This window comes from Podarcis vaucheri (assembly GCF_965113315.1).
Source record: "Podarcis vaucheri genome assembly, chromosome: 5".
Taxonomy (NCBI): domain Eukaryota; kingdom Metazoa; phylum Chordata; class Lepidosauria; order Squamata; family Lacertidae; genus Podarcis; species Podarcis vaucheri.
In genome coordinates, this window is record NC_138763.1 from 2,741,260 (window position 1) to 2,749,745 (window position 8,486).

At 49.2% G+C, this 8,486-nt stretch overlaps 1 protein-coding gene across 2 annotated transcripts in view; it reads right to left on the minus strand.

The window, feature by feature from the left end:
* Positions 1–7,492, minus strand: part of TPRG1 (tumor protein p63 regulated 1) — a 45,333-nt gene extending 37,841 nt beyond the window's left edge. Inside the window, exon 1 of one of the 2 annotated variants that reach the window (XM_082224635.1) lies at positions 7,340–7,492. The gene's annotated coding sequence lies outside the window, so the exon portion shown is untranslated. The remainder of the gene's footprint in view (positions 1–7,339) is intronic. The other variant, XM_082224636.1, reaches the window with a different exon arrangement.
* Positions 7,493–8,486: the final 994 nt, after the last annotated feature.

Here is an 8,486-nt window from a genome sequence, read left to right on the forward strand (position 1 = left end):
GTCTGATTGGCCCTAGATTGATAGGATCCAGAATGCAGCAGTCTGATTGGTCCTAGAACAATAGGATCCAAAATGCAGCAGTCTGATTGGTCCGCAGGAGCCACTCAATCCAGCTCAAAATGGAAGTGAATCCGCAACCTGATTGGCTTACAGGTGAATCCCAGAATTAGCCAATCACATGGGGCCCATTTTGTAAATAATGTATATAAAGCAGACATTCCGGGGGAACTTCCATTCCTCCTCACCACTATGAGCTGAATAAAGAGCATGAAATCCACACTCGACTCCGAGTATATTTCAGGGCTGGTGCCCTCTCAATGTTTATTGGGCTTTTTAAAAATGATTTTTAATGTTTTTGGAGGATTGAAGCTCTTGGAAATCTTTACACCATAAGTAGGCAAACTAAGGCCCTGGATCCAACCCAATCGCCTTCTCAATCCGGCCCACAGACAGTCCAGGAACCAGCGTGTTTTTACATGAGTAGAATGTGTGCTTTAATTTAAAATGCATCTCTGGGTTATTTGTGGGGCATAGGAATTCGTTCATCCCCCCCCCTTCAAAATATAGTCCGGCCCCCCACAAGGTCTGAGGGACAGTGGACCGGCCCCCTGCCGAAAAAGTTTGCTGACCCTTGTACACTTTACACCTGCTTGTCTCAAGGTGAGATATAAAAAACAGCGCAGAAAACAGCAGCAAATTGATTAAATACAACAGACACCCAATGCATAGGCTAAAGTCATTGCTTCCCTCTGCCACCAGGTGAGCTGTTTACCTGCTGAGTCTTTTGTGCAGGTGCTCACGGCCAACGCCCCTCCCCTGCTCTGCCTTCCGACAGCTCCTTATCGTTAATCTGAATTTGGAAAAGACAAACCTTCTAACAGAGGACTCTTTCAAACAGAGTTGTTGCAGCTGGCAGAAAGCCACAGCTAGTTCATCTCAGCCACTTTCTTTATGTGATCAAGCACTTAATTGGCTACCGTGGCAGTTGGACTCTGTCTGTCTCAAGATAAAAATGGAGTGCTCCTCCAAGGGTGAAGTCAAACCGCTGTGTTAGCAGCACCCAAGTGACCTCCCCAGGGTGCAATCCTGGGCAATGTGTGTGGAGTCCTGGGCTACCCAGATGACAAGCCCCCCCCCCCTCTGCCTGGCTGATGTGATCCAAAGGAAAGCAGAGCAAGGGATTTGTGTAGGATCTACTCCTTCGTCCTTTCTTCTCCTGAAGTTTTTCCGCAAGGAAGCAGACATGTGTTATGTATCCAATGGTCTGCATTTGGCTGAGCTTGAGTCTGGACTAAGCAATCTGAGCTCCTGTGCCAGTGTGGTGCAGTGGTTAAGAGCGGTAGTCTCGTAATCTGGGGAACTGGGTTCGCGTCTCCGCTCCTCCACCTGCAGCTGCTGGGTGACCTTGGGCCAGTCACACTTCTCTGAAGTCTCTCAGCCCCACTCACCTCACAGAGTGTTTGTTGTGGGGGAGGAAGGGAAAGGAGAATGTTAGCCGCTTGAGACTCCTTAAAGGGGGTGAAAGGCGGGATATCAAATCCAAACTCTTCTTCTTCTTCTGTGTTCTGATTCGATACATGATGTCCAATCACAGAACATTTCGGGATTTGGGCCTCTGCCATTGGCCCTTCCACTCTGAGTCGGGATTCGCGACTTGGAAGCCGGGCTCAGAGCGGCTAATAACAGTAAAATGATACAACATTCTAAAATCATTTCATTATAAAATCAATTCAAATCAGATTAATGGCAACCATTGGGCTAGAGTTCTGTAAGGATTGCCAAAGGAAGGGGTCAGGCTGTGCCTTGGCCAAAGGACTGGTGGAACAGCTCCATCTTGCACGCCCTGCGGAAAGATGTCAAGTCCCACAGGGCTCTAGTCTCTTGGGACAGAGCGTTCCACCAGATCGGGGCCACGGCCGAAAAAGCCCTGGCTCTGGTTGAGGCCAGCCTAACCTCCCTGTGGCCCGGGACCTCCAAGATGTTTTTGTTTGAAGACCGTAAGGTCCTCCGTGGGACATACCAAGAGAGGCGGTCCCGTAGGTACCAGTTGCTTTGCCCCACTTCCCAGTTATGCAGTTCAATGAAGGTTCTTGTCGTTATCGCTGCATCTTGTCTCGTGGGAACCCACCTATACTTCAGCATGGATTGTTCTGTGGGGTTTACTCCTAAATACACTCACTAATGAGTGTAGCCGCAAGGCAGCAGAGGTTTTCTTCTCCTAGATGGCCTCCCTTTCCAAGTGGATGGGCCCCATCTACCCCTCATTTTCCTCCACAGAACATGCAGTAACCAACTGCTTGACCATTGGACCTGCTCTTGGTCTCCTCTGCTCTATCCCCCACAGTCTCACTTTGAATGCAGGGGAAGTCCCTAATTCTCTGATGGTTTGAGACCCATTGACTCCCCTCACCTGGTTTAGCCAGTCGGTCCAGGCCGTTTCCCAGAGATCCATCTACTTTTCATCCAGAAGGTTCAAATCCCCAGCATCTCCACTTAAAAGTCTCGCAGGTACTACAGGTTGCGAATGACCTTTCTCTGCTGGGGACCCCTGAACTTCTGGCAGCCAGAGCTGGTAGTATTGGACTAGATGGGTCAATGGACTGGCTAAGAGCAAGGTGACTTCATGCAATTACGAGGTCTCCCATCCTGCCACTGACCATACCTGAGAACAGAGCTAGGCACCCATAGATGGGTGGGGCTGACCATTCTCTGCTAACAAACAGTGGCCTGAAATAGCTATCAGGGGTGTGGACCTCAGAATTGACTCAGCGATCGCCTTCCTGGGTAAACAAGGCCCTGCTCTTTGGGGAGAGCCAAGGCAAACTGAGCGTTTCAGGCGTCCACAATCATGACAAGCTCTTGGCCTGAAAAGCGAGATGAGTGCCACAACTTCAGTCGCCTTTGACTGGACTTAACCATCCAGGGGTCCTTTACCTATTTAGCCAACAGCACCATACTGGCTGGACATGGGTGGCGCTGTGGGTTAAACCACTGAGCCTAGGGCTTGCCAATCAGAAGGTCAGCGGTTCAAATCCCTGCGACGGGGTGAGCTCCCGTTCTTCGGTCCCTGCTCCTGCCAACCTAGCAGTTCGAAAGCACATCAAAGTGCAAGTATATAAATATGCACCACTCCAGCAGGAAGGTAAACGGCGTTTCCGTGCGCTGCTTTGGTTCGCCAGAAGCGGCTTAGTCATGCTGGCCACATGACTCGGAAGCTGTACGCTGGCTCCCTCGGCCAGTAAAGCGAGATGAGCGCCGCAACCCCAGAGTCGGTCACAACTGGACCTAATAGTCAGGGGCCCCTTTACCTTTACTTTATGGCTGAGGACCAGGTAACATGAGAAACCACCTAAATACCCAGTAGGTCATTGCATTCTGCTGGAAAGTTTCCCAAATCAGAAACTTGCTCTACAGGAAGTCGGAGCAAGGCTCTCAGTGTGGCCTCCCCTGTTTAGGGGAATAGGGTCCATGTTGAGATACAACAGGCACCATAAAGACATAAGGAGAGTTTTCTGGATCAGACCGTTAGCCCATCTAGTCTAGTATCCTGTTCTCACAGGGGCTGATGCCTCTGTTAGGAAACCCACAAGAAGGATCTGAGCACAAGAGAAACACTCTCTTTTTCTGTGTCTGGCATCCAGGAGCACCGCCACCTCCAACCATCCTGGCTAGTAGCCTTCAAAGGTCTCGATACGATATGATAATCTTTATTGTCATTGTCCCATACAGAACAACGAAATTGAGAAAATCTACATCAGACCTTCAAAAACCAACAAGCCTGCTATCCCAGCCTGGTCAGCCCCCTAAAAACTCTGATGCCCCATAATTAAATACAATACACTCCCATACAGACTCCTTACACTGTGTTTAAACCAAAATCGCATTTGGATAGAAACTGTTTCTCAGACGGCTAGTCCTGTACCTTTATAACCCTGGACCTTCTTCCAGAATGCAGAAGCTGAAAGAGATCATTTCCGGGGTGCGCACTATCCCGTGCTATCTCTGCAGCTTTCTTGTGACACCTGGAAGCATAGATTTGATCCAAGGTGGGAAGAGTGCACCCAATTATTCTCTCTGCAGTCTTGACAACCCTGGACAGCATTGTTTTTTCCCTGGCCGTGCAGCTCCCAAACCACACACAGAGACCATAAGTTAATACACTCTCCACAGTCCTCCTCCTCCATTAATTTGTCTAAGGCTCTTTTTAAAAAAAAATCTAGGCTCATGGCCACCCTGCCTCCTGCACTGAATGAAAAAGGACTTTCTTTTCTGTGCTTTCTAGAAAGAATTTGAAGACATTTCCCCCCCAAAAAAGCTTTTCCAACTGGTCACCTCCTCTAGTGGTTGTTGTTTGCACTGTTTTCAAAACTGTTTTAGCCCTTTTTATGGTATGTTTGCAAATCACGTGGAGACACATGTCCAAGGCAATTCGTGCATCTATTTATTTAACAGCCCCAGCCAATATTTTCCATTGTGTAAATGACCCACCCCTGAGCAGGATCACAGAATGAGCTTCCATCCTGGACCTCTTCTGTTCAACTGAGCCCTCTCTGCTCACCTGGCAAGGTACACCGCGCATGCTCAGAGGCACTGTCACCTTTCCTATTGTTTTCCTCCCCCTAGCAGAGTCCTGGTATCAAAAGCGTGTTCTGGTGCCCAGCCTCAACTCCGGCCCCTTCCGGCTGCATTATACCCATTTCGCAGATTCACATCCTGGGCCTGAGGCCACTCTTTAGAGCAAGCTAAACCAGGCCTTGAGCAACACCTCTGTGAGGCACATGGTGAAGCCTGGACGGCTGCATGCCATTTATTTGGGCCCCTCTATCGCTCCGCATCAGACCCCCCAGCCAACCCTGCCTGCCATTCTCCGCATCCTCACAGAGTTCACCTTCAGCCAACAACCCCCCTTCCCTTGCAAAGCGTCTCAGCATCTCCCTGGCATCCTTTTGTGGGCTCTTGCTGCAAAGTCAGAGCGACCTCTGCCTGCAGGCTCTCCTGGCACCGACTGGGACCCCGGAGGGGAAACACTTAGCAATATTGCCTCGGGAGGGAAAGTCGCCTCACTGCCATTAGCTAATATTCAATGTCCCAGAGTTTGGCAAGGCTGAGCTCTGCAGGAGGCCAGCGGCCGGCCAGCCGGTGGAAGGGAGCAGAGCTCAGAAGAGAAGAGGAGGCAATTTGGATAGCATGGCTTGTGTCCCCGTCTCACCAGTTCCAGAATTGTAGCTTGAGATATACACTGGGATTTTTCCCCCTCCACCATTTTGCATCCGAAAAATGTAAGGACAAGAATGAGAATTTGCTGGGTCAGGCCAATGTCCCATCTAGTCCAGCATGCTGTTCTTACAATGGCCAGCCAGATGCCTCAGTGGGAAACCTGCAAGCAGAATTCGAACACAAGAGCAACTCTCCCTTCCCGCGGTTTCCGGCAATTGGTATTCAAAAGCATCACTGCAACCGTGGCCATTGGCAGCCCTCTCCTCCTCCCTGAGTTAGTCAAACCCTCCCTTAAAGCTATCCAGGGTGGTGGTCATCGCTGCCTCCTGTGGGAGGGAGTTCCACAGGTTAACTATGCACTTATTCCTGCATTGAAAGGGGATTGAGCTAGATGACCTTTGGCATCCCTTCCAGCTACGCTTCTACGACTTCATGAAGAAGTATTTCATTGAATTATCAGATATCTTAGAGTTCTTGCCTTGTGCAACAACTCCCCCATGTCCCATATCTGCTCTTGGTCTCCCTCCAAGCCCTCCACATGCAGGAGAAGCAAGAAATTTCCACTGCCCAGGTGGAAATCCTTGTGTTGACAGCACAATTGGCTTTTTCTCCCAGGCCCAACCTGGAATTTTTTTTTGCACGATCTAAGTCTCTCTGGACCCCGTTTAGGTTGGCTGCAAGCGTTAGAGCTTTCCACTATCTTCAGGTTTTTCTGCCCTTCCTTCCACATGCCATCTTAAAAAGCCATATTGTTTCCTTTAATATCCAACCTCAAGGAACCCCAATGCTCGCCTGATATTTTTTGCTGATCCCAAGCAAGCTGTGACTCTGCTGTGACTTTTGAATTCTTCCTAACGGAGCAACACAGCTCACTAGACAATTTTTTCATAATGTCATTGCTTAATCTGCTTCCTCTCAGATTAAACTACCTGACAGTTTGGTTGTGAAGCTCAAATTAGATAACTAACTGAGTTATAAAAGCTCAAATTAGATAACTAACTGAGTTATAAATAAATGGGGAGGGGAGAGAGAAGGAATTGCTCGATATTTGGGTATGGATTCTCCCCCGACCAAAAAAGTATCGCTGTTATATTCTCACAACCACCCTGTGAAGCAGGCCAAGCCAAGAGTGTCAAGTGTGCTGGCCTGCTCAGCAAGCAGCTGTTTCAGACTCGGAGCAAAATCTGCAGTGCCCTGAAGACACACACACCGTCTCTCAGTGTGGAGACAGTGTGGTGCAATGGTTACACATCACTTGGGAAGACAGGCAAACTAATGCCAGTTTACTGGAAGAAGCAAAGATTGCCAGTGTTGAAGCAATGATTCTTCAACATCAACTTCGTTGGACTGGTCATGTTGTGCAGATGCCTGATGATCGTCTTCCAAAGCAACCACTCTATTCCAAACTTAAAAATGGAAAGCGTAATGCTGGTGGTCAACAAAAGAGGTTTTAAGACTGTCTCAAGTCAAATCTTTAAAAATGTAGTATAAACACCGACAACTGGGAAACACTGGCCTGTGAGCGCTCCAGTTGGAGAACAGCCTTGACCCAAGGTGTCCTGGGCTTTGAAGACACTCGAACTCAGGGCGCAAGGGAGAAACGTGCTAAGAGTAAGGCACACTTGGCAAACCCTCACCATGATCAACTCTCACCCAAAAAACCTATGTCCCCACTGTGGAAGGACATGTGGGTCCAGAATTGGCCCCCACAGTCACTTACGGACTTATAGTTAAAACCGTGTTTATGGAAGACAATCTTACTCGGCTACGAGTGATTGCCAAAGAAGAAGAAGGAGAGTGTCAGACGAAGATGTGGGAGACCAGGGTTCGAATTCCTGCTCAGCCACAAAGCTTATTAGGTATAGCCATGGGACCGCTCCTCATTCTCAGCCTAACCTACCTCACAGGGTTGTCGTGGGAGTAAGAGAACAATGTACGCCGACTGCGGCTCCTTGGAGAAAAAAAAGTGGGATAGAATTGCAATCTTTCTTTCTCTCTCAATCTCTCTCCCACACAAATTCACACACCTCTTCTCCTGACAGCACCACAACAGCTTCACCTTTCCAAAGGAGAAGCTTTCATACAGTAACTCCAAGGAGAAGAGACCCCCCGCTGCCCTTACCTGCGTCAGGTGTGCAGCAACTTCTCTGCACGGATCCGCAGCAGGACAAAGGCTCAGGTTACCTGCCCAAACTGCCCTGCCGGGTCAGAGAAGCCTGATAAGGAAGTGGAAAGAGCGGCTTGCTGGAAGCCAGGGAGGCTGCCCAAGGTGTTCCCACGTAGGCAGGTGTCAGGGGAGGAGGGCTGGATCTGCTCCCTTTGTTATCGAGGCCCCACAGGTGCGGAAGAAGCCCTCATTGGCACCTGGGCTGGGAGAGGGTGGAACCCCGGGTCAGTTTACACCTGTTTGGTTTGCAAGGTGCAGCTCTGGGTGGAAGAAAGGCGACGCCCTGAGCCGAAGAAGTTAAAAACGGGGGTGTTTGCATGGGGTTTCTGCAAATCTTCCAAGCAAGCATATGCTTTTGCAATTATTAATTAATTACAGTAATGAGATTTGCCAGGGCGGGGCGGAATATAAATCGAATGAATTAATTTCAGGGTGGTTCACGACATACGAAGCAATATAAAAACACAAAATGCACAATGAAAAGAAAAACAGCCCAAATATCCCTCCTGCCTATTTCTCTGGTTGCCAGAAATTCGACTTGGAAAGTGTGAAGTAGCGCCTCTGAGCATGCACAAAGCGCCTTTCTGTTGCCACATCGGCCCATGGCTCGCAAAAAGACTGTGGCACTTCCCCCCGTGCGCCCGGCCCACAACTTTGTAAATGTGTGTGAGGGTGTCATGCCTGGAATAAAGTTCTCCCTGCCGCCCGACGGGGAAGCTGGAACGTTTGCTGTTCTTAACCAAGGTTTAAGGGAGAATTGCATGCAAATGATGGGAGTGTTTGCAACAGTCAGTCGTAGCAGAGTTCAGAGGCCACAAGCACATTCCGAGTGGGAAGGAACAGGATTTCCAACTTTAGTTTTTATGACCAGTAGCTGAGCCCTTTGACGGTATGCTTGTTTGTGTGTTTGTTTGTTTTGTTTGTTTTTATTACAGCTAAACAGCCAGCATGCATCCATTGAAGGTAAAGGTCGCAGCAAACTTCAGCTGCCCATTCCTGAGCAATAGGCTTTGGTTCAAGGCACAAGAGCACTCCAGGTCTTCCCTGGGGCGAAGTTGGCAACCTGCCCAGGCAAGCAGCAGTAGAATGACAGAGGGTCATT